At 35.6% G+C, this 27,920-nt stretch overlaps 1 protein-coding gene across 1 annotated transcript in view; it reads right to left on the bottom strand.

Annotated features, from left to right (window-relative positions):
- Positions 1-21,894: 21,894 nt before the first annotated feature.
- The window catches only part of ZC2HC1A (zinc finger C2HC-type containing 1A), a 113,633-nt gene continuing 107,607 nt past the window's right edge, over positions 21,895-27,920 (bottom strand). The window contains exon 18 of the transcript XR_012020007.1: positions 21,895-22,926. The gene's annotated coding sequence lies outside the window, so the exon portion shown is untranslated. The remainder of the gene's footprint in view (positions 22,927-27,920) is intronic.

The raw sequence follows: 27,920 nt of genomic DNA on the forward strand, positions 1-27,920 counted from the left end.
TTATTCATTTGAGATGGAGCAAAAGCAGCCGGGGATGGGAGAGGGAGGCAGGGGGGAGACGGAGGGGCGGGCTCCCTGCTCAGCAGGGAGTCTGATGTGAGGCTCCATCCCAGGACCCCAGGATCACGCCCTGAGCAGAAGGCAGACACTTAACTGACTAAGCCTGGGTTGCTCAGTGGTTGAGCCTCTGCCTTCGGCTGAGAGCATGATCTCAGGGTCCTGGAATCAAGTCCTGTATCAGGCTCCCTGCATGGAGCCTGCTTTTCCCTCTGTCTATGTCTCTGCCTCTTTCTCCATGACTCTCATGAATAAATAAAATCTTTAAAAAATAAAAAATTTTTGGGATCCCTGGGTGGCGCAGTGGTTTGGCGCCTGCCTTTGGCCCAGGGCGTGATCCTGGAGACTCGGGATCGAATCCCACATCGGGCTCCCGGTGCATGGAGCCTGCTTCTCCCTCTGCCTGTGTCTCTGCCTCTCTCTCTCTCTCTCTGTGTGACTATCATGAATAAATAAATTTAAAAAGAAAAAAATTAAAAAAAAAATAAAAAAAATTTTTTTAAAAACGAAAAACTAATTTGGAAATATTAGGAACTTGCAACGTATTTCATAATGAATCTCAACACATCAGTGTGTTACAAGAGCATATTTGAGAAGTACTGGTCCATAGGTTTCAGTGTAGGGTAATGGGATTAATTATGGCACTTTATGTGCGTTGCTTCATTCAGTTCTCGCAATATTTCTGTAAAGCAGGAGATGAACATATAACTTCCCTCATATTAAAAGTCAAGTAAGCAGTTCTGTGTTGCACAAAGGGGCATTTAAGCATTTCTTGCATAAGTGGAGGGAAGGAAGGAACAGAAAAGGGAGAGGTGGAGGGATGTTTTTATGATTAACTTTGCAAGGCTCACATTCAGACTTTTCTTTATTCTTAAATTCCTCACTTGCAATAAGGAAATCATAGCTGTTATACCAGTATTTTATAGTCTACAAATTTATTTTTCCTTTGTGATGCTTTACAGAGAAAACAAAAGGTACTGAATTCAAATAAGTTCTGGGAAACACTGCGTATTTTGTCTGCTTTATAGACTCATGATGCCCTTTTGTATAGTAAAGGTGCTGCAAAGTCCTTCAGGAAAGATTCATGTTTAATTTTTTCACATTTATTATTAACATTTATATGACCATAACAACCTTTTCTCCTATAACCCATTTTAGTGTGACATGTAATTGGGTTCTAAGGAACACACTTTGAGAATTGCTTATATAAGTGTTAACTGTCTCATGGTTCAAATAATAAAGTACCTTAGAGATACTTTACTCACTCATTTTTATTTGAAAGAAAATGGGCAATAATCTTATGAGAGCCCCTTATAAAGGCCTCTTCTTAAAACTAACAGAATCAAAAGAAATAAAAACGAGAAAAAACTGTTTATCAGTTCTGAAACTAGTAAATACTGCCAAAGATGTATCACAGATCTTTGGCAGGAATTACTACCAAATACAGTAAATTTGAATCAGTGTGAAGAAAAACATCAAAGGTTGATGTGCAACTTCCCTTCCTGAAAATGTGCAGTTTTTAGAGAAGTATCTAAAGCAAATACTGCCAATTCCCATTAATGGTGAATAAATGTAGGAACAGGACTAGAAGCAAGAGGCTTTGGGAGAAAGACTTCTGCCCTAATCTGTCCCTGCCCCCAAACTAATGAGGGGGTGGAGGGAAGAATGAGCAGCCACTCTGCAGGGTGTTTCATTTATTTTCTTAAAATGTAACATATTTTCTCCAACCTGGCTGCTGGGAAGGATCTTTATGATCTAAAGACTCTAGACCTAAGGGTGAGCATTTTTCACAGATACAAAGGTGCTTATGCAAGAAAAAGGAAGTAAAAAAAAAAAAAAAAAAAATGTAGCTTTACCAAACTAAAAGCCCTTAGGCCCTCTAGTTTTTCTCCAGCCTGACTTCCCATCTTCTGTCTTAGTTGCCTTGGGTTACTTAATGAAATAGCACAGACTGAGTGGCTTAAAGAAGACATTTATTTTCTCGCACTCTCTTGAAACTGGAAAACCAAGTTTAAAGCATAGTCAGTGTCTTAAGGGCTGTCTTCTTGGCCTCCAGAGGGCTTCTACTGTGGGCTCACGTGAACTCCTGAGCTCAGGTGACCTTTCCTTAGTGAATGTACTTTCTCTTCCTCTTCTTACAATTTAAGAGATAAATTAAAATGAAGTCAGATAAGCAGAAAAGGGAACCAGGAATAATCTATCTATGCTCTTTTGGGAATACAGCAGTCCTGTAGTTGTTACTTTATTCAATGATGAGTAAAAGCAAAAAATTTGTTTAAAAAAAATAACAGAATCATATGGTATTTGTCCTCCCGTGACCAGCTTATTCTAGAGATCTGCTGTTCAATACTGTGCCTCAGGGTAACAACTCTATACTATGCACTTAAAAATCTATTAGGAGGGGAAATCTCACGTTGTGTTCTTACCACAGTAATTTTTGTAATTGGTTAAATAAAAGAAAGGAATTAAGAATTTATCCTTACTTTCCTATTTTTTATACCATTGAGCAATTAAGTAGCTTAAGAAAAACATCTTATAAAATTGTTTCAGTTACTGAATGAAAACAAAGCGAGAGAATTTAAATATTAACATTTTTGAATGTTAGGTGTTGAACATCAATGATGCTGACATTAAAAAAAAAAAGTGAAAAGCTGACATCATGTGCTTCCTAATGAAAGAACGTATCACAGCTACAGTCTTGGCAAGAGAATCAAACCAGAGTCTAATGAAGCATCTGGATCCACTTGCCAATTTACAAGAAACCCAAGACAAAGAAATATGCTAAACTGTGAAAAACTTTATCAGTCCTATTCCCCAGGTTTTTCCAGATATTTATTAGAATAGAAAGAAAGAAAGGAGAGAGAATGTGTAGATTAAAAGACACTTAAAAGTAATATAAGTTTTTAAACATGGTCATGCACTATTGGGTAATAGAATCATAAGGAAAAGCAAGGAAGTAATCATTATGAAAGTCAGAATAGTGGGTACTTTTGCAGGGATAAAAGCCATCATTAAGATAAGAAAAAAAGATAATTAAATCCTGGGTATGTAAAATATAGCATGGTGACGATAGTTAACAATACTCCATTGTATATTTGAAAGTTATTAGAAGAGTAGATCTTAAAAGTTCTTATCACAAGAGAAAAAAAACTTGTAAGTATGTATGGTGAGGGATGTTAATGAAACTTATTATAGTTATTTTGAAATACATACATATATGAAATCATTAGGTTATACATATAAATTATTATTATTATTTTAATATTTTTATTTATTTATTCATGAGAGACACAGAGAGAGAGAGGCAGAGACACAGGCAGAGAGAGAAGCAGGCTCCATGCAGGGAGCCTGACGTGGGACTCGATCCTGGGTCTCCAGGATCATGCCCTGGGCCGAAGGCAGGCACTAAACTGCTGAGCCACCCAGGCTGCCCAGGTTATACATATAAAATCAATGTAATATTATATATCAATTGTATCTCAATAAAAAGTAAATTAATTAAAAAGTAAAATTCAACAAAAACTACACAAACAGATGGAAAAAATGGAGGGACTTATGGGATGGCTGCTATATTCTTGACCTAAGTGATGGTAATGAGATCATTTATTTGATTTCAGCTATGTAAGATAAATAATCTCTTGAGATCTACACAGCCTATAGTTAACAATACTATAGTGTATACTTAAAACTTACTAAGAGGATAGATCTTATGTTAAGAGGATAGATCTTATGTTAAGTATTCTTATCACAAAACAAATAAGCTAATAATAATAATAATAAAGAGATAAGAAAGGAACTTTGAGAGGCAATGGATACATTTGCAGCCTTGGTGATGATGGTCTCATGGGCACTTATTTACAAACTCATTGAATTGTATACATTAAGTGTATACAGCTTTTTATATGTCAGTAACACCTCAATAAAGTGATTTTTAAAAAATTCACTGTATAATAATTTATTAATCTCTAATTCTTTTTTTTGTTTGTTTTCTTTATTCATGCTTTATTCCACAAATAAAAGAGTTAAAAAAAATATGGCAGAAAGTACAGCATGCAAAATATAGATTAAGCAGATTTGCAAAAAGATCTATTCTAGGAAAGAGAAAAAAATTTTAAAGAGGAATATAATATCAAGATAATTACAAATATATAAAATATACTATTTTCTACAGATAAAATCTCTTTTCAAGTTCCCAAGGAAAATTTAAATTTATGTAGTCAACTTTATGATTATAAAAATCTGTTTGAAAGACATTTTTTCTTGGAACGGCATAAATGAACTACATTCTTTCAAAACAAATCATTGATAAAATAAAGCACTGACAAAGCCACTATACAGCAACAAAGTGTGTTACAGAATAATTCTTTCAGATTTCAAGGAGGAATATTTCTGTGAGCATGGACAAAGAAAAAATTTCACTTTACATAAAGCTAATACAACCCTGAAACAAAACCTGATCAAAATATCATACAAAAAAATAAAATCACAGACTCATTCCTATATAAACTTAACAACTAAAATTGCTAATAAAATACTAACATGTGTGATCCATTGCTGTATTGAAATTCTATTATATGACCAACTGACTCATTTCTAGAATGTAACTGTTCAATACTAAAAGGCTTATTAGTATCATTTCTCTTAAAAATAGATAAAGGGAAAAAAAAAATAGATGAAGGGAGGGGCACCTGGGTGGCTCAGTCAGTTAAGTGCCCGATCTTGATTTTGGTTCAGGTCGTGATCTCAGGGCTCCCTGCCTGATCCTTAAGGAGCCTGCTTAAGATTCTCTCTCCCTCTCCCTCTGCCTGTTTTCCCATGCCCATCCCCTGCCACTACCATAAGCATGCCCATGCCTGTGCTCTCTCTCTACAAAAAAATATTAAATAAATAAACAACTAATAGATGAAGGGAAAAACACTCTGTAATTTGGCATCATAGATGTCAGAAAGTCATCAAACACTTATTCTACATTTTTCTTAACTTCTTAGTAAATGACAACATAACAAAACAAACCTTCAATAACAGCCAGAAACTTTAACTCTCAACACTGCTATTAATATCATTCTAGAAATAACATATTGCTCTAGACATACTGTTCTAAAATAACTAGGGAATTGTTCAAAAATATTTTCAAAGAAATGAAGTATTAATAATTAAAAGGAATCCTTATGTAATAGGGGATTAAAATGCATTAAATATTTTTTATTTGCAGATAAATGACTTTGTACACGAAGATAACATGAACATTGACTAAAAATAACTGAAAATAAGACAATTCCACAAAGGCATCCAGTTTCAAAATTAAAATTTTAGTTTTCAGTAAATAGCTACTTAAAATGAACATATTCCATTCACAACAGCAATTGTTAGGCAGTAGTCTAAGACATCAAAATGTAAATAGTGAGAGAGAGAATTACATGGGCTGGTTTCAACTCCTTTTTTCGTTTTCTACACTACTTTGAAAAGAAAAACTGTCAATCTTATTATCAAAATCTAAAGACTTATTTTTTTAAAACTTGATAAATAAAATATATTGATAAATTTTACCATTATATTTTAATAGATAATGGAATTTAATACTTCACAAAAGCATTGTTTTAGCTAATTTTATTTATTTTTATTACTGTTTTTTTTAATTTTTTTATTTATTTGTGATAGTCACAGAGAGAGAGAATGAGGCAGAGACACAGGCAGAGGGAGAAGCAGGCTCCATGCACCGGGAGCCCGACGTGGGATTTGATCCCGGGTCTCCAGGATCGCGCCCTGGGCCAAAGGCAGGCGCCAAACCGCTGCGCCACCCAGGGATCCCTATTACTGTTTTATTTATTTTATTTTAGTACTAGAAGAGTCTTCAGTAGATGTCTACCTCAAGCCCTCATTTTCAAATAGAAAATTTGGGGCTTTCTGCTTTAAAGGATTTGTTTAAGGTTTCTAGTCAACATCAAAGTCAGAATTAAAACCCAGGACTTCTGATTTCAAGTCCATATTACCTCTACTTTTACCTAATTCCTCTTATCTACTTCACTCTCCTTTTTACCAAGCATAAGTTTTAGCGCTTCACGGTCTTTGTTGAAGCTGACTTAGATTTTAGATTGTTAAGAAAACAGGGACACCTGAGTGGCACAGCCGTTCAGCGTCTGCCTTTGGCTCAGGGCATGATCCCTGAATCCTGGGATCGAGCCCCGCATCGGGCTTCCCACAGGGAGCCTGCTTCTCCCTCTGCCTATGTCTCTGTGTGTCTCTCATGAATAAATGAATAAAATCTTTAAGAAAAGAAAACACTTTTTTTCAACTGTCCATTCAACTCTAGCTAATACTTTGAGCTTGGAGTGAAAATTTATTGGTGGAGATCTAGGGATTCAGTCCAGCCAAGCACTGAAAATTCTTGTATCTTTTCTCACCTGATATTGATTGTTTTACTACCGCCATAGTATGTTTATTTTCTGCTAGGACGATAAAACTAAACATGGGAAAATATTCCCTTTTCCAGGGGGGGTCCTTTGTCCCCTGCTCTCCTTCTTATCCATCTAAGAACAGAATAGATAAAAGGGACATATCCATTCACAAAAATACATGTCTTCCCTGCCCATTTGAGAAACTCTTTAAACAGAAGTAAAGATTTTGTGGCCAGATGCTAGATATTGCTTTATTAATTGGCTGGTTATTCTAATTTATAATCAGGTTCTCAGGATCCCGTTCCACAAACTTGATTCAAAAACAGTTCCTTCTTTTAAATCTAGTTATACTCTACAGGACAAATGATCCCATAATTGTGCTCACTTCGGCAGCACAAATACAAATGATCCCATAATCTCAGCCAATGAATTTAAGGAGATAAAGCAATATAACACACTTAGCATTTAAGAGACATTTCAGTCAAACAATGCATGAACTAAGTTTAGCTCCTAATTTGAACAAATCAAATGGGAAAAAATAATTATTATGAGACAATTGACTAAAAGTGAACATTGAAAACGTTATGTGATTGTATTATTTTTAGGTGTGATTACGGTATTGTAATTATATTATGTAAGGTATTCTCATCATCTACAGATATGAAATAAAATCCTTACAGATGAAAAAAAATAAATCTGATCATAATTCCTAGCTTAGCCAAACATATCTACCACGGTCAACTTTAATTATTAATGTCATAGTGGAATAAAGTGCAAAGTGCAAACAATTAGCACCCAGGACAGTAGGTAAATCACAGAAGTGCAAGCAGTGCAGATTAGACAAGGAAAGGGAGAGTAATCATAGGTTTAGTCAAGAAGCAGAAGCAAAGAGGAGAGAGACTAAGGGTAGAAATCCAGCAACTCTGACTAACCTTAGAGCATGGAGCTGCCCTGAGCTACCATGGTTGGGGCACCTCACCCCCCTACTCAGTGCCCTCCTGCTTGTATGCTGTGATTATCTAACCCATTCTCTTACATGACTTCCTGTATGTGTCTCCTCCTGCCTCTGACACCTCTCCTGCCATCATTCTCAACTGGTGATTGTGCCTTCTAATTTGCTAAAACTAAAACTGAAGCAATCAGAAGACACCCTCAGGGACTCCCCCATCACATTTGCCTATAGTAGAGATACTCATATACACTGTTTTCCTGTAATTACAGGTGAACTGTCTGCATCCTTATCTCAGGCAACTCCTTAATTAGGCACTAAGTCACATTCCATGTAGCCTATTCAAGGATACAGCTTCTCAAATCTCTCTTCCTTCCCCTTCCCACATCATCAATTTCCCACTGTATACTGGATCATTTCCATTTGTGTTCAAGTATGTTATTTCTTACATATTAAGCTTAAAAAAAAGAAGGAAGAGGACACAAGCATTCAACTCTCAACCCATCTCTCCCTTCAGATTCCACCCTGTTGCTCCGTGCCTTGTCCATGCTATCCCCTGCTCCTTTCCTTCTCCTGCCTTTGCCACTCTTTGAACCATGCTCAGATCAACATCTCCAAAGACCTCCAGATTACTAAATCCAATTCTGATCCATTCTCAATTTTCAGCTTATTTGATCAACTACAAAGAAGCATTGAAAATGGTTCTTTACATGGCTTTCAAGACATGCTCCAGAATTTCTACCCCTGTCACTGATTATTTCTACTAGGTTTCCTTTTCAGCCCTTCCTCTCCCCCCAGACATTTTAATGCCCAAGCATCTCACATACAGTCCTTTAGCCCCATTTTTAAATACCTTCACTGCGTTGGTGAATTTATCCTGATCCATGGCTTTCAATATCACCCTGTCACGGAGAACATGTAGATTTATATCTGCAGCTCATAATTCTCCTGTGAACTACATATTCATATTCATATATCTAAGGTTCTAATGTGATGCTTACAACTTAGATCACTATATCCAAAACAGAGCTTTCTCTTCTCTCAGATGCTGCACCCTTTCCCCATCTCTGGTAATGCCAATACCATCCATTCAGGTGCTCAGATCAAAACCCCTGGACTTGCCTTGATTCTTCTTTCTTCATACCCTACATCCATTCTGTTAACAAATCCTGATGACTCATTCTTTGAATTATATATAGGATCTAACCTCTCCCTGACATCCTCACTATTATCACCCTGAACTTTGTCACTACCTTCTCTCACCTGGATTATTACAACATCCTTCGAACTGGTTTCCCTGCTTTCACCCTTAACCCACTCCAGCTTGTTCTAAACAAGGCAGACGGAGGGACCATTTTAAAATGTCAGCCATGGCCAGTCACTCTTCTGCTTAAAACCTGCATGTAAAATAAATATGCATATAAAACCCTACATATAAAATGAGTAATTCCCATTTCAAGTAAAAGCCTACAAATCCTACATATCTCATCCTGCCATTACCTCTCTGATCTCCTAGTGTCTTGCTCTTCCCCTCAATCCTTCTGCTTTAGCTACAATGGATTACCTAGTGTTCCTAGAAGAAATGAGGAACTCTTATGTCTCAGGGCCTTTGCACTGGCTGTTCTCACAGCCTACATTCAACTTATTAACAAATCCTAATGGCCCTGTCTTCAAATAAATTCTAGAATCTCATTTTTTTTTAAGATTTTATTTATTTATTCATGAGACACACACAAAGAGAGGCAGAGACATAGGCAAAGGCAGAGGCAGTCTCCGTATGGGGAGCCTGATGTGGAACTTGATCCCAGAACCCCAGACCATGACCTGAACCAAAGGCAGATGTTCAACCACTGAGCCCCAAATCTCATCTCTTCTTAACACAAAAATGTTCTCGCATTTCCACTGCAAAAATCCATATGGTTCACTCTATATCAGACATCACCTTATTAATGAGGCCTACCCTCATTGCAACTCCTAACCCCGTTATTCAAGCATCTTTATTTTGCTTTATTTTTTCTGGATTGTACTTATAACCTTCTTACATACCATGCAACTCAATTATTTATTTTGTTTTATTGTTTCTCTCTCCCCTTACTGGAATGGAAATTCTTTAAAGCAGGAATATTTGCTGTTTTGTTCCCTGTTTTATTCCCACTGTCTTAAAGTACACTAATACATAATAAATCAATGAATAATTACATGAGTAAATGAATGAATAAATCTAACTGAGGAACTCATTATCACAATGTGATTTACCACAAGAATGTTGTGCTTTCAGAGCAACCTTGCTGATAATATCAAAAACAGAACATTTTACATTTGCTTAGCACCTTACTCATTGTTTACATAAAGTTTTTATTCTATAAGTCTTTGTACTCTTAGTTTTATAGAGAAACAAATTCTGATTCAAAGCTAAGATAATCAACAAGATATTTCCAAATAGTTGAATCTTTGTTGAAATCCAACTTGGCTTGTGATCTCCTAGTATTCAGGAGTGTGAGTTTTCCACCCTGCTGGCCTCATATTCTTAGATTGTTAAACCAATCCTACTTTTACTTTTTGCTTGTCACAATTTATTTTAAATTTATTTAATGAAACATGTAGCTCAAGATATAATTTAGTTTATAAACTTGTCTGTTCTGTGACCTCTTATACAGATAACATACCTGGCGGTGTACTTGAGGCTATAAGTATAAAGTTCACTAAAGTAATTTCTCACACAATACTGGAAGTATTTAGACCACCTGCTGACTATAGGTGGACATGTTGCAACTACATTTTTATATTAATAAAGTATCAATTTGTGATAAAGGATGATAATGCTTTCTGATTTGCAGAGTACACAAACTTGCTTTTGAGATATAAAATTGGAGAAATCAGACCCAATTATTTAAGCAACTAGTCTGTATTTTGAGAAGTTTAGAAATGTGATCCTGTCAGTTTTTGGAACGTTTGTCTTTTTTTTTTTTTTGGAACACTCGTCTTTAAAGCATAAAACATCACTGATTCACTGATGCATATGTGGGTTTTTTTCCCCCACTTCTTCCAGATGTTAAAATACAATAGATTTCAAAAAACAATAACTGATAAAACAATTGCCAATATTTTTTAGTTCTAATATTAAACCAACAGACCAATTCTATGTAGATTTCCAACTGTAACTTCCTGGGAAACCATAATGGAAGCAATACTTAAAGCTGACACAGCAGGACCTGATATTTCTACAATTGCAAAAAAATGGTTATGTGGCTGCTATTACCAGCTCCCTGTGTTGGTGATACTAAGGCTTCTTCCCTTTTTCCCCAGGACTACTGTAGCCCAGAGTCATCTAAAATTCTTTGCAAGGTGAGTCAGGCTAAGACAGAGTAGGGATATGGTCCATCTCATGAAAAACAAAGACCTACTGCCAAAGCAGAAGACTGCACACCCAGTAAATAAACCTATCTCTGGCAAGGCTCTTTCCAGTTAGGATCTCAGTGCTCTCTCTCTCTCTCTCTCTCTCTCAATCTCCACCTCTCTCCCTCTGTCTCTTTCACTGCCTTTATACCACGATCATCACTCAGACACATTTCTGACTGCAATTTGTTGGATCTCAGTTCTGTAGGTTCTTATAGATCTTGTGTGGTGCTCATCAGATCTTTGTGTTAAGGAAACATCTACATATACTTGGTTAGAGAAGTGAGTATTATTACAACCTAGTGTAAATCTTAGAACACATGATATATAACTGAAAAAAATGTGAGATAATTTTTCGCTATTTATACCATGTTTATCTCCAAGCATAGTCAAAGTCTTCATGATTATAAATTACTGTTTCACTTACAAAAGTGCAAAAAAACAAAAAAAAAGGTAAAAGAAAGAAAGAAAAGCAAGGGTGTTTCCCATTAGCCCATTAGCAAAATGTTTCTCTGTCCTCAATCTATATTTTACTATCACATAAAAGGCTGAATATGACTAAGTGAAGAAATCAAGTGCTAACCAAAGAGCTACGGAGGAAGAGAGCTGTTTCCCTTTCCAGTTCCAGACTGCTTGCATCACAGAATGCAGGCTATTTCCCCTTACCACTGGATATGTCTCTGCTTCCTGCATGTCCTCCTTTGGTGTGCTCTGCACTCCTGGAGTGGTCAGACAGACCTTCAGCAAAATGCTAAATGGCTCAGGTGTTCTAAATGCACTAAATAAATATTTAATGTCATAAGGGTGTTGTTTAAAAAATAATTCAAATAAGCATGCCACCAAAATTGTCTTTTAACGTTAAAGAGCTAAGTTTTAAGATAAATGTAGTCACTACAAAGCTGTATATATCCTTACTAAACAGCATGCATCAACATAATTGATTACAGAAATTTCATATTTAAAAAAATAGGAAATATTTAAGAGAATTAACTAGATAAATAGGTCAAGGTGGTGAAAATGTATAAACTTCCAGTTTTAAAATAAACAAATCTGGGATGTAATGTACAGCATGGAAACCATAGTTAACAATATTGTACTGCATATTTGAAAGTTACTAAAATAGTAGGAGACCTCAAAAGTTCTCAACATAAAAAAAAATTCTGTAACTATGTGTGGTGATGGATGTCAACTAACTTATTGTGGTAATCAGTTAGCAATATTTACATATATCAAATCATTATATGATACACCTAACACTAATACAATGTTATGTCAATGATATCTCAATTTTAAAAAATACTAGAGAAAAATCCATCTATCAGGTTTCTTTTTTCCTTAAAGGATCTATCTATCTATCTATCTGAGAGAGAGAGCACGAGAGAGTATGAGAGAGTATGAGAGAGCACAAGCAGGGGAGCAGTGCGGGCCTTGATCCCAAGACCTCAGTACCATGACCCTAGCAGAAGGCAGATGCTCAATTGACTGACCCACCCAGGCACCCCCATCTATCAAAAGGCCTTTCTCATTCCAAATTATGAAATAATTTTAAAAATTTATAAATTACTCTATATATTATTTTAAAACTTTTGAACATGAAAATACATCATAGGATAAAAATGCAACTAATTAACTGGAAAAATTATGTTAGCATAAATGACTTAAAAGTGTTAATGTAACCTAATACATAAAGGTTTTTATAAGCCAATATGAATTGCCTGATAGAAAAATAGGCAAAGGACATGAATAGGAATTTCACTAAACAAGTACTAAAGATCATGAATAATATATAAATGTTCAATAAATGTACATTAAGTTCAAACTCATTAGTAATGGTAAGGATGAAAATTAAAAACAATGATGTAATAATATTTTTTATGATAGCCTAGGTTATGATGTGGCACCACATTAATCTCCAAATCTCCATAATTTATTAAAAGAAAATTGGTTTCTCATTCATGCAACAAGTTTATCACAGATTGGAGGAGGAGCTCTGTTTCACATAGCTACTTAGGGATCTAGACTGAGGAAGGTCCCACTAACTTTATAATGCTTTCATCTGAAACCTGTGCCCTTCTTAGTCAATGAAGTATGAGAAGAGATAAGAGAATCACACATAATCTTTTCTGTGCCTTAGCCCAGAAGTAACAGTTTTGTTCACAATTTTCTTGACTGATACTCATCACGTGCCTTTCCAATTTCAGTATTGTTCTCTGCCAACCTTTCAAATTGGCAAAGATTAAGAAAAAAGAGAAAAGGAAGAAAGGAAGGAAGAGAGGAAGGAAGGAAACCCGTGTTCATCAAGATTTTTCTTGTCAAAAAAGCAATGTAAGCAAAGAGAAAGAGACATGAAACTGTATGACGCATTTGCAATTCTGCAAGGTATTTAGCTGGGAAAGGAAGGTAAGAAATAGGTTGGGAGGCAAACAGTAGCCATCTGATAAATATCCTTAAAGAATTCAGGCTTCACTCTGAAGATAATGGGCACTACTGTTAATTTTTAAGCAGAAGAGTGCTATGATCAACTATGCATTTTAAAAAATTTCTTTGGCTGCTACAAAAAAAATGGAGGTGGAAAAATTGGAAACTAAGAGATAAGGAAAGACACTATTGTAGGGAGCAATACAAAGAGAAGTTAAAAATTAAGAATATCTACAACATAACACATTTAGGTATGTCAGTATGTTAACTCAGGAGGGGGGGATCATATTTCCATCTTAATTTCATACAAAAACTGAGTATTATAAACTAACTTAATCAGCCAGACTACAAGATTTAAAGTTAATATTGCAGCTGGTACAAAGAGTTGCAGAACCCTTTCCCCAACTGTTCATACCACAGAGATCTTATCCTTGTATGTGACTTTCTTTGTTTACTGTGCCCTCCTTCCAGTTACTGTAATGAGATGGGTTCTAACACGCTGCAGCTCCTGGTAAACCATCCACCTTCAATGGCATGCCTTTTCTCTTTCCAAAACCCACAGAGGACATGCAAATTTTTTTTTTTTTTTTTTTTTTACAAAGAGAGTCTTTAGTGTCATCTTCTTACAGTAACCTTCATTTCTCTCCTACATGGCTTGTTCATTCTTTGTGAAGAGCTCTTTCAGCCCTTCTTATGACTTCAGGCTATAGAGTTATTTCAAAGCCCTTTTGATACCTTTTGGCTTTCCTCCTCTATCATTCCACCAACTGATTTAATATTCCACTTGAGAGACAGTAGATTGTAGGAGTTAAGAGCACAAACTGAAGCCAGACTGCCTGAATTCAAATACTAATGCCATCATCTAATTACTCCATGACCCCCAATCACTTAATTAGCTCTCCATAACTCAGTTTCTTCTAAAATAAAGATAATAGTACCTATCTGTGGAAAAAGTTGCAAAAATGGCTCCAGTTCTTTATTGGATCCATACACTTGACATCTGACTTCTCAGCTCATATAAAGAAGCAGAATCTATTCCCCATCTCTTGAACTTGGATTGGTATTTTGACTTGCTTTGTCCAATAGAATATGTAGGAAGTGATAGTGTGCAGTCTGAGCTTAGACTTCAAGACTTCCATTCTTTCTCTCTTGGGATCTTGCTGTAGCCATGAGAATAATCCTAGGCTAGTTTTTTTTCTATGTGATTTTGAAAAATCACATAGAAAAGGACCACATAGAAAAGGATCAAGTTGTTTTATCTGAGACCATCCTAGACTGACAACTCAATCTAACTAGGCAGCTGACTATAAATAGGTGAATAAGCCAGGCCAACATCTTTTAGGCTTTACCCACCTCAGCAGAAACAGTGACTTGTGAAATATAATAAATGGCTATTGGAAATTGTTTTACACGTTTAAGTTTTAGAGTGGTTTGTTACACAGCTATTGTGGCAAAAAATAACTAGATATACTATCTCATAGAAATGAGACTTAAATGAGTTAATATATGTCAAGTACTTAGAACAATGGTTGGCGTTTAATAAGTGTTATTTAAGTGTTTGCTTTTATTAGTATTATTTGTGGTAGTAGCAGCAATAGTAAAGAAATGGGATCTAGATTAGAAATACAGATCTGAAAATGAGCATAACAGTGGCTAAAGAAAACATGACAATAGATGGGAGCCCATAGAAAACATTTAAAACCCTAATTTTACCTGCCTTGACAGCTTGAGATATGCATTTATCTTCAATGTCTAGAAATATCCCAAAGTTTAAAGGACTAAAAAATTAAAATTTCACAAAGACAGAGAACAAGAGGTTAGTAGAGTGAGGAAAGATGTATGTATGTATGTATGTATGTGTATATGCATGTACTTGCTGAAATGTTATCATTAGAAGAGAATGGAGTCATCTCAACAGAAAGCTTTTGGTTAGATTCTTTGGAAGGAAGGAGTAAGGAGTGTGGGTAAGGAGTGTGGTTAACAATGAGGCTTTGGAGACAAGTGTTTATGTAACTTAGTGTGATTCCCACCCTAAAACCCTACCATACAGACAAGCTACTGCTGTTTCCACCTACCTCCTTGGCCCTTCATAGGAGTCTGAAATCACTTTCTAGAGGAAAAAAAAAACCCTCTGAGGGACTGAACTTCATAACGGTAAGCAAAGTAGAAGGAAGGATGATGGGGAAGACAAGATAGAAAGGAGTTAAGAAGTCTGGATGCTAAAGAGCAGATCTTCAAACCACTCCCTTCCACCTTGGCATTGGTACATAGTTTTATAGCAACCACCCATTTCTAAGGGATAGAAAAAAACATCCTCTGAATTTAGCAAGAGATGCAGATAACAAAATAAAGACAGACGGGGAAAGAAGTCTTAATAAGTGGAGATAATGCAGGTTAAAAAAAAACAGATATTTAAATATCTGTCCCTTTTCCCCCTCTCAACAAAAGTTATTGCAGCCAAAATAAGAATCAAGAAAAGGCTTTTCTACCCCTCAAAAAGGGAAAAATCAGAAAATTAGAGTTCAAAAATGAAGACTTTAATTAATCATTCATTACCTTAAACTGAGACACCAAGAAGTTGTACCTTTATTGGAATGGCACTGTCAGTAACACGACCCTTGCATAGATGCATAACCTGGTTTTTCATCATCTGGATGGTCCAACAAACTTCAAACTTTGAACTCACATTAAGATGCTCCTAGATTGGAAATGCCTCTATTTATCTGGCATAAGAAAATAAAAGTTCTCTCTGAAGAAGGATGTCCATCATTCTAGACGTCCAATTAGTTCTATAAATGAGGTTTCTAAAAATAATGTCTAGCATACAATGATATGACCATAACCAAGCACACAAAGAAACAAGGCTTTATGAGTGAAAACAAGCAGAAATAATAGGAGATAAAAATATACCTACAAATACTTGACATACTATGCTTATTATAAGTAAGTGGAAGTATAAGGAGACTATAAAACACCTGTGCTTACTTTATTCAATTAAAAAAAGATCAAATTTAATTATTTCAGCAGGGCATTATAAACTACATGCCTGAGTAAATTTTACAATGTTTAGTCTGAAGAATCAAATCTTTAAAATAGACCTAAATACTGCCTGTATGTTAGGCTATGCCTCTGTTGGATAGCTTTCAATGTTTAAAAGTACTTTCTTTTGCTAAGCCATTATCTCACAACCCTTGTGTCCAGGAGTGTGCTGGTAAATGACATGTTTGTATCATTTGCTAGTTTCTGGAGCAGAAATACTTTCACCATAGCTGGCTTCAGGTAACCAACAGAACACCACTAAATGCAGATCTAAAAAGAGACACATAAATCAGCTCCCATAGGCCAGTATGAGCCAGTGCTCATTGGTTGTATTGCTGATTATGTCTTTTCTGGCCAAGATTAAATATCCATAATTGTTAGTTATTTCCCCCATGCAGTTGATTATCTGTGGAATATTCATTCATTCAGTGGATATTTATTAAGGGCCAACTACCTGTCAGTAGTTGTTCTGGGAACTAAATATATATCTATGAACAAAAAACTATCTTCATGGAGCTTATAACAAGGTGGAGAGGAAAAGACAATGAACAAACAAGAAAATATGCAATCTGTAAAATGCTGATAAATGATATGAAAAAAAATATATAGGGATAAGGTAGGGGGGATTGCTATTTTATATGGGAGAAGGCCTCACTGATAAAAGACCATATGATATATTTACTCTTTGTTCTCATACTTTGCCATAAAGCTTCTAATAAATTAGAGAGAAAAAAGAAGAGAGTTTAATTGATGAAAACTTTAAGCTTACATAGAGCATAAGCACTATGAAGAGGTATTACTCTAAAGCAGATAGTCCAAAAAAGTGTTCAAAGGAATTGAACCAACATTCAAAACTTGGGAAATTCCAGTAAATATGAAAAATTTCAGGCTTGCTTGCAGGACTTGAAAACCAGACAATGCTGATACTGCTATTCTGGTGTCCTTTAGACAAGGCCTGAGCTCTCCAGGCAGGCACTGCAGTCCCTAGAAGGCTGTATAGCCTTATGTTAACCTACAGGCCCCTGTAGCCATTTGAATTTGTGACCCTGCTAAAAATAATTATTATTTTTTAAGAATTCTTTTCGTTTCTGAATTTTTTTCAGTGTCTTTGAAAAATCAAACCAATCCCAAATTTTGAAAAGTAATACTAGAGGCTCTGCAGCCTACTCAATAGGGGTTTCCAAAATACATTTTGAAAAGTGCTAGCATGAACATAAAATAGACATATAAATTCACAAGATAGCCACTTTAAAAGGAAAGGAAAAAAATTAGGAGGCAAAAATCCCAGAGTGTTAAAATGTTAATAATACCTTCTATTACTAATCAAGATATTATAGCAATATTCATATTGTTCAATATGTGTCTATTGCAGCATTAATTTTCAGTCTTGAAGCATAGTTTCTTCTTGTGATTGCCCTTACCCTATCAGCATTATTAAAATATAGCTACTAAATACCACTAAAATATAGTGACACATAAGTGTATTTCATACTTTGAAAGTAATTAGTATATTTTGGACAATACGGAGGAGAGCTGACCAAATTAATTACAAGTTGACACAAATATCTTTTCATCAATGAATGTAGTATGAAGGTTATCAAATTACTGCCCATCCAATTCCGGTAGAATATTTTTTAAATTCGCATTCCAAGATACAAATAACTTCAAAACCAACAGCAAAACCAACACCTACACTAGTCTATGAAACATTTTATAGACTCTCTTTATGCAACATCACCTTCCATCTGCCAAGACACATAAAATTCTATTTACAATGCTGCCTAGAAACCACTATTAGTCATCATAAATATTGCTATAACCAAATAATTCCAATAAACCAAATGTTATAAATAAAAACAAGTGATTCTAGAATAATTTCTATAACCAGTCTCCTTGATTTCAAATTGTTTGTGGGAAGGAATAGGAGGATAAAATAACTAAAGCAGACCTTTAAAAAAACTATAATATTTTCAACTTAATAGTATATGTAAATGGAAGCTATTTCATAATTTTTTTAGCTATTTCATAATTAACTCAATTCTCTTCCCCTTCATTTTGAGATTTCCTTATATCTACTTCTCAGTTATAGAATACATACGACACACACAAATATATATATATTTTTAGTTGACATAAAATACATTTGGAGACCCTCTTTTTTAAAAAAGAAAACCTTGTTTCATTTTCATAGTGTTATTTTATCTAGATTATGTAAAGTTTGAAAACACTTAATTTCTCAAGATAGGAATTATCTCTTATATCACATTTTTAACATAGGCAAATATACTAGTCACTTTGATATCAGTTATGCATGATGAAATCATAATAGATTTGTTGTTCAAATATACAACCAAACTGAATGTGTCTAAGAGGTTTAATCTGTCTGAATCTTGAATTTCTAAGTGAGACATTCCAATTAATCTAAACTCTAGTTATAAGCTGTTGAGTAAATATATTAGCATGAATACATGCACCTATGTCTAATATAAAATGGGATATACGTGTACTTACTTAGGGCCTGTGATGTCCAGGGATTCTGCTAACCATTGAGAATAGGACCACAAATAAGATGGGTGTCTATTCTCAGGAAACTGAAAGCCTAATAGTGTAACACATACAACAGCAGAAGTAGCCATCCGTTCATTCAACACACATCAAACACATAAGGCAAGATAACCTTGTTCTGGGCTCAAAAGATACCATAAACAAAAAAGAAATCCGTTTTTTCAAGGACCTCACATTGAGGAAGAAAATCATCAAAATGATTACAATATAGCTACTAAGAATTTGATAAAATCAAGACCTAGTCCATACAAGTGACATTAAATAGAATATCTCTTAGCATATAATACCTGAGCTTAACTTGCAGAATAGGTAGACAGGGGCACTCTAGGCTGCAAGGTCTTCTAGGGAACCCTGGCAGTCTGAATGGCTTGAGGATTCAGGATGTTGATGGGGTGTCTGTCTAAATAACTGGATGGCAGAAAGGTGGAGCTAAATCATGAAGAACCTTGTATTCCATGCAGAGTGCCTATGGACACTGTCTTAGGAAACAGGAAGTCATAGAAAAACTTTAAGCAGGGAGTGACATAGTCATTTTTTTTTTTAAAGAAACGTCTTTTAAGGAGGTTTTGTAGTGGAGGAGAAAATGATTCCTATTGACTAAACAAAGGTAGCAGGAATGGATGATAGAGGACAGTTAGTAGCAAGCAAATAGTATCACATAGGCTCTAGTTGTTAATTTATCATCCTTAGGTTTCCAGCCTGGGGGATAAAATGTACATTTAAACTAAATATTCTGGAAGGATATAGAGTGGGAAAAATGAGGTAGAAAATAAGTATATGTTGGTATAGGTTGAGTTGGAGATATCTTTGAGAAACTTGGGTAGATGTACCATAGCCTGTAGGGTCCTTAGGGGATGTGTTCAAAGAACAGAAGGAACTATGTAGGCAATTTAGAATTACATTAGAAGTTATATTGTTTAATGTAATATTAATATTAATGTTTTGCAACTACTTTATATCTGTTGTTAAAAAACAAGGAATTAAATTAATATCAGGAGTCAATATCCTTCAGTGAAAGAAAAAAGTGAAAAATAAAGAAATTAGGTGAAAAAAGCTGAACTATTAAAATATAAATAGAAAGATCAAAACTGGGGCACCTGGGTGGCTCAGTGGTTGAGCATCTGCCTTTGGCTCAGGTCATGATCCTGGGGTCCTTGGATCGAGTCCCGCATTGGACTCCCCACAAGGAGCCTGCTTCTCCCTCTGCCTGTGTTTCTGCCTCTGTCTCTGTGTCCCTCATAAATAAGTAAATAACATACTAAAAAAAAAAAAAAAAAAAAAAGAAAGAAAGAAAAAGAAAGATCACCACTAACCTGTAAATTTTCCACTAAGACTACTTAAATGGTCTAGAAGCATTGAATACTTCTAGTGCTCAGATTGTGGTCTCCAAATAATAATCCATGAAAAGAAGAAACCAAAGCTCCAATATAATAGATGTTTGGGAGTCAATTTTGGAAATATGAGTATCTATGTATTAGATAAGAATTACCAAAATATAAAGGTAGAAACAGATAAATGAAAACAAAGCATGTTGTAGAACAAGATGTATAATCTGATCTCATTTTGGTTAAAAATATATTTTAACGGCATGACCATTGTAAATGTGATGTCTAGATGGAGTGTTAATTTTTTAATTTTGCTTCTCTCCATTTATTATATGTTTATACGTTACATGCCTGTTTTTATAATTTTCAAAAGTCAATTTAAGGGTCACCTGAGTGGCTCAGTAGGTTAACCATCTACCTTTGGCTCAGGTCATGACTCCAGGGTCCTAGGATTGAGCTTTGCATTGGGCTTCCTGCTTGGCTTCTCCCTTTTCTCCCTCTCCCTCTGCTTGCCACTCCCTCTGCTTGTGCTCTCCCTTTCTCTGTCAAATAAAAAATTTTTTAAAGTCAATTTAAGGAGTAACATCATCAACAATTAACCAACTAATTCACTGAGGAGCTGGAAAATGGTAGACAGAAGTCGGGGTGTGGTGGAGTGAAAATGAATAGGAGTGGAAACTGGAAATGTAAACTACTCAGTGAGTTTGGTACAAAAGAAATGAAGGAGAAAGGAAAGTAATTACAAGCCGACAGCTTAAAGACTTCAGGCATCTTTACCCTAGAGCTTTGGTGCTGGATTTCTTCTCTCCAGAAGACGCCTCTTACAGACATCCATGCAACTCATTCAATTACCTCCTTTCAGTGTTTGTTCAAATGTCACCTTCCTATTGAAGCCTATTCAAAATCACACCTCTCTTCCCCAACCCTCTCCACTCCACTGACACAAATCCCCTGCCCTGAGCCTACTTTTTTTCCATTGACCTTAGTAATTTTTCGAATTTTATAGAATTCTTACTTTTCTCTTGTTTATGTTTCCCCTAGAATGTAAACTCCATTTAACAGAAATTATTTTTGTCTGTTTTATACACTGATCTATTCAAGTACCTAGGACAGTGTATGGCAGATAGTGTTACTTGATAACTATGTGCAGAATTAAAAGAAGTGTTATTTAGGGTTGGGAAAGACTTGAACACATTTATGTGCTAATCTTGACTATTCTCAGGAAAAAGGGTAACCCCTGATTACTGAGGTTCAGGATGGCAAAAGCAATCCTTACGACATTTCCTTTGTACCTCTTCCTAGAATGTATACAGCACATGTAGAGTAGTAAGCAGATAAAAGCAGCTCAGGATGTTTTAAATACCAATGAAAGAGTGAAACTGATGACCATTTTGTGTTCTTGCTATCTGATCTTTATTTCCAGTAACATAAAATGCACTGCCAGAACAGCTATACCACATTCTGTTTGTGCTTTTTCAGTGGAAGATACTCACTTCAGCAACAATCCATTGCAGAAAAACACAGTTTGAGTTAGTACTTACTACCATGGAAAATCAAAGGTCCAGTTAATTCCGTTTAATGATATGGTGTGTTGAATTAGCTGCACCCCACAGTAGAATAAAGTACCAAATGAGAACTGCCAAAAAGATCTGCTTGTAAGAACAGGTTTGTCATGAGGTTTATTTCCTTTTACAGTTTAATATTCAGTAAAGATTAGAAGGAGGAAAAAAGAGAATTGTATTAAGCCAAATTAAAGTCAAAACAAATATTTATTAAGGGCATCAAAAGACCTAGAGAAAACTAATGTCATAAAGAAGATAGTCTCAATTAATATTAACACGAAGCAACTATAATATTATATTGGAAGAGGTCGCTGGGAGGATGTGACTGGTGTTTGGCCTTGAACTGGACCCTCAAATCAGAGATTCCTCACTGCTCTCATTGCTCCCAACCCTTGGAATGTTGGCTCTGCTTGCCTCTCCACCTCCCAGAGGATATAGGCTTGAAATAGTGATGTAGTATTAAGATCATCTAGATGGCATATGTGATTGAAGCCACATCTATGTAAACTTGGGCAGGCATGGAGATCTACTTGTCTTATTGACATCCAAGACAAGCCCCCTGCCCCCCTGGAGTGGCCTGCCTCTTTCTTCTGTCTCTCCCTCCCCTCTGAGGACATGGGCCAGTTTCAGATTACACCTGGGAGTCTCCCAGGAGCTTGCAAACTGAGACAATAACAGTAGCAAAATTATGAATTTGCTCTACTCTGTTATCTCCTAGTGCTTTTCTAGTTTAAACCTCCTGAGATATTTTTGGGCCCTTTAATATTTTTTTGCCTTCTGATAGTGTCTTATGGCTCTTCAAAGTCCTCAATTTTGCTTTGTTTTGATTGTTTGGAGATCTTACTTTAAAGTCACCAGTTGGGATCCCTGGGTGGCGCAGCGGTTTAGCGCCTGCCTTTGGCCCAGGGCGCGATCCTGGAGACCCGGGATCGAATCCCATATCAGGCTCCCGGTGCATGGAGCCTGCTTCTCCCTCTGCCTGTGTCTCTGCCTCTCTCTCTCTCTCTGTGACTATCATACATAAATAAATAAATATTAAAAAAAAATAAAAAAAAAATAAATAAAGTCACCAGTTTATATCTCAGAGCTATTGAATAATGCTTGCAAAAACCTCTAGTGTCAGAGGACTGTTCTTAAATGATCAATGTACCAGTATGCACAATATTGTTTTTGTCTTGATTTTTGGTTAGGTTTCATCATAGGTCACTTGGATCATGTACCTAAAATGAAAAAAATATATACTCAAAATATTAGAAAGCAAATTCAAATAGGTTAATACATGAGGATACATTTGTTTTTGGTAAACAGCCCTAATTTCATAAAGTTTACTTTAAAATTTTAAAAAAAGTTCTAATATGGGGTAGTTTAGAATTGGAAGCAAAGGATCTTCACTTTTCTAATATGAATAAAAGTTTTAAAGTCTCTGAATGAAAATGAAGCAGAGTATCATTCTGAAAAGAAGGAAATAAGAAATAGAAAATATTACATTTCATTGGTAAAAACAATATCTTATCCAAGACAGACTAGGAACAAAAGTGTTTGTCAGAAAAATAATCTAATGAGGAAGACATGATTATAAAACTTCTTAGTTAAACATTAGGGAGAATTGCTAACATAGTAAAATAAATAAGGAAATCAAAGCATAGAACTGCCATTTCAGAGGGCATATTACTCAAGAAACCTATGACACTCGGCTCCATTGTTTGACGAAACCATTTTCTGATACACCAACTCAACAGCTCAGTGTTTTGATCTCTTGAAGACTTCCATTTTTGTGCTCTTCTCATTGAGGTGTATATGTCACTACCAGCTAATATGTTAAAATTTTAGGCAAGCATGTTAGTGGTAGTTCCAGGCTCATGGGATGCCAGTTAATCAACACACTATTGGCATAGAGCAATGACTGATACCCTGAGAACTCAAGGAAGTATAAGCTCGTTTTAGATTACCATTTATGGACTTAATTACTACTGCAAAATACTTAATCATTCCTCGTCATACATGAGTTAATGGATGTTCTGAGAGTCCAATCATAGTCCAATGCAATGACAAATGTGCTGCAACAACTTGGCTTGCCATAAGGAGAGGCAGATTGAACTAATTTTCTAATTCATCAATAAAAGGATTTAAATAGGGCACACAGCCTTCCACGTTAGAAAAAGAAGTCTAACTAAATTCAGGGTGCTTGGATGGCTCAGTTGGTTAAGCGACCGACTCTTGGTTTTGGCTCTAGGGCCTGATCTCAGGATTGGTGAGATCGAGCTCCACGTGGGTTCGGGGCTCAGCATGGAGTCTGCTTGAAATTCTCTCTCCCTCTCCCTCTCTGCCTCTCCTCCTGCTCATTCAGGCTCTCTCTCTCCAAAATAAATATGTAAATCTTTTTTTAAAAGTCTAAATTTATATTAAATAACAATATTGACAAGCCTACCAGAACCTTAGACATATTAATGCCTAGTAGTAGTTAGTATTATAACATTCTTAGATACTGACACGGGTTTGCCCAGAGCATTGATTCTCTGTAAGAACAGCAAGTCAAGACTTGTGCAGTCTGATATCTCCATTTTCTACAAGTCATACTTAGGACGAATTTGTAACTTGAAAGGAATTCTATTGACTTCAGAGAATTCCAGGTTGAATAAGACACTGTCACTGTTGTCCAAAGGGCTCATAAGAACAACTCAGTATCTTCACATAGTAACTGGATGATATAAAGGGACTCTGTCCAGGGATTTTAAAGTAATAAAGGAGAATATTTTTCCATTTTCTTCAAATAATTTACATGAAGAAAATGGTCCTAAGTGTAATCTTCCTTAATTAATCATCTATAAAGGCAATGGTTAAAAGCACAGTTCCTCCAAAATTTAGTATATAAAGGAAACTTCTGATTGCCAGCAATATATCCATTAGTGTGAAAAAAGGATTGGATAATGCAAACTACGTAAGATATTGCTTCTCCTTCTGAAAGGCAATTTGGGAACTATTTCTCTCTTACACTAGCCAATACTCCACCCAGAGTACACAACTGAGGTTAGAGGGGACATTTCAATAAGAAACACAAAATTAGACACCAGATTTATAATGGATTCCGATTGTTTAGAATCACACAATTTAAGGACTAAAATGAAAGAGGGGCGAACAATGAAGGGAGGATATGAAAAAAATAAACCAGGTATCTTGAGTTTCTAGGTTCCATCCTTTCCTACTTCTTCCAAAGAATGGAATTTTACCAATTAATATGTAAATATGCTCTAGTACCTCTCATGCATGAAAATGGAAATTTCCATTATGCTTTTCAAACTATCATTCCTATTTCTTTTCTTTGCCACAGATCTTTTAAAAGTTGTCTCCTCTCTTTACATCTTTCCTCGTACCCCACAAATTGGAATACTGCCTCTATCTACCCTGCTCTTCTCAAACTCTTGTCATGTGGACCACGGACAATCTCTACCCTGCCACATCAGTGGACACACTTCTCAATCTTCATTTTGTTCGATCTTTTTGTGACGTTTGGAAATTCTAACTACTTAACCTATTTTAAAATTCTATCCAGGGACACTGACTTCTGCCTCTCCCACTCCGCTATCCACTATTTGTCAGTTTGTTGGTGAGCACCCGTTTCTCCATCTTCCCCTAACGTTTGTATCTCATGGTCCCTCCTGGCATTTGCTCTCTCTCTCTCTCTCTCTTCTTCTAAGTTGGATGATTGCATTCATTTTCATGGCTCCTGAAATCATCGATACGCGGGCATACATATTTTTGGCAGAGTTCCTAATATTCGGATTCAGCCTTGTAAGAAACTTTTTTTTCTTTTGACTCTTCTAATGTTTCAAACTGACAGTCTCATCCTACCCCTGGGCTGCATCCCATGAAATCAAGTATACCTCATTGTTAAATTCGAGTAGATCATTCAGAAACAAAAAGTTCATATAATGATTAAACACCGTTTTAGAAAACAATAGAATTTCCACATCCCTTTATGAAACTAAGAAAATTTTACAAAATAGCCCAAGCCTAGCTAAATATCATATGAAGAACAAACCTTTACCAATTACAAACAAAATTGGGGAAGTCTGTTAGATATTAGCACCTTGAATTTAACAGTACAGTAAATTTATAATTTCTTTAAAAAGACAACTAGAAAAAACATGACCATGTAAATATATTCTCAGTAGTCATTTGATAAAATTCAAAATCCATCCTCAAGCTCAACAGATACGATTGAAAAATCAAACAGATACGATTTAGAATTATAGGTCATCCACTTAGAGCTTATTTTTCCACCAGACAGGTAAATTAACCTTTTCTGGTTCCTAGTTTCACTAATTTTTCAAATGGATCTAGATTGCCTTAAACCCTTGTTTGAAATACATCTCATCCTTCCCTTTTCATCATAGTCTTTATCTTTTAAAGTCATGCATTTAACATAATGTTTTCCCCACTGGACTGCAACCACCTTGAAGACATGCATGTATGTGTATGCATGATCAGTTATAGAATTTGTAGGGCCCAATGCAAAGTGAAAATGAAAGTCCCCTTCTCCAAAAATAATCAAGAATTCCAAGACAGTTATAGCAGAGTATTAAACCAAACAGGGAGCCCTTCCACACAGGCCCCTGTGCGACTACACAGAACACATGAGGCTTTATGTGTATGTGGTATGTCTGTGTGGGCCTGTGTTTGAAATACGTTGTGTATTATGCCTGGAAAATTAAGTCATAGGAACTTCAAAAAATATCCATAGAAGAAAGATAGCTAGCACCCAGATCTCAGATTATAAATAATAGTCATATTAGGTTGGGCAAAAATATTTTGGATAATTAATCAAGAAAATATTTTCAGGTTTACCACTAATTGACTAATTTGACTAAAGACTATAGAACAATTAAAAAGACATTGATTAATCTTTAACAATTCTTCCTTTAAGGAAACATTCCTATCATTTTATTTCAATGTTTTCTATTACATTGCATAAATGATCCTGAGACGTCCTCTCTTCTAATATATATTGGTTGTAATTCACAAACTATGTGCTGTTTTTGTCTCTGTGTTGACTTTTTTGCACAATTCATTGAGTCTATGAGTCTAACCAGTGAACATTATAGTAACCACTCCATTTCTCCAATCATAAAACATGAGCATATAAAAATTCATAGAATGTTTAATCCTGTCCATCTGTCTTATAAAAGAAAATGTTCAGCTTATCAGAATATCAACCACTAATTTAAAACCTCATTTGGGAATTCTTTCAAAATGCTATTAATTCCCTCATACACAGAAAAATACTAACTTGAAGGAGTTAGAATGTATCCCTTTTCATATACCAATAAAAATTCTAAATGCTTTATGAATACTTTTTCCCAAGAGATTCTTCACATTTGGGGTCAAAGTTTAGGGTGGAATTTATATGTCTTCTCCTTGACTTATTCACAAGCCCTTATTCTGCTAGGTTTTATTTATAGTGACTTCATGAAAAAGGAAGATGAATTTTCTCTTAAGGAGGTTATTGATGGATGTTCTTTTATCTGTCCTTGAAAAGTATTAAAAAAAAAAAGATGCAGGCTATGTGCAATTATGCAATTACATACCTCAATGCTGCTGTCAGGGATTTTAAATTAATAAATAACCAATCTAAGTGTGTTTAGTTACAGAATTCATTTTTAATAGTCACTCCATCCTCATTTCTCCACTCCCCACCTCTCATTCTAGGCTCCAGTCAAATGGAAATATTTGGCGTTTCCCATCCCATTCTGTCTCCTGTCCTCATTTGCTTCCCTCCTCCTTCTCCTCTTTCCTTCTATTTTCCTTCTGCCTTTGCATATTTTCTTTTCATGCATATGCTCATTCATGCATTCTCATACAGTTGTTCTCTCTCATTCTGTCACTCAACAATACTTTCTGAATGCCTGTGTGCTGGATATTGTTCTAAGTGGACAGAGGCTTGGCTGGGCCACAGGGAAGAAAAAGGCCAGAGCGGAGTGAGTTGTGTCCCAGAGGGGATCAGAGAATGTAGTAGCCCCCAGAGCATACAGGACAACCTCGAAAGCTTAGTATACAGTAGGAAGTGGCCAGAGGGCGGTCCCAGAAGGTGACATTGTGTAAATCAAATATCCTGCTGCTATGGAGAGAGTGAAGGGGTCCTAAGCAAGAGTGAAAGCTGGAAGATCCCCTAGACAGCAAGACCTTAATGGTTTGCCCATGGGCAGTTCACAGAGTG

The sequence above is a fragment of the Canis lupus genome, chromosome 28 (genome assembly GCF_048164855.1).
Source record: "Canis lupus baileyi chromosome 28, mCanLup2.hap1, whole genome shotgun sequence".
In the NCBI taxonomy this organism is placed as follows: Eukaryota; Metazoa; Chordata; class Mammalia; order Carnivora; family Canidae; genus Canis; species Canis lupus.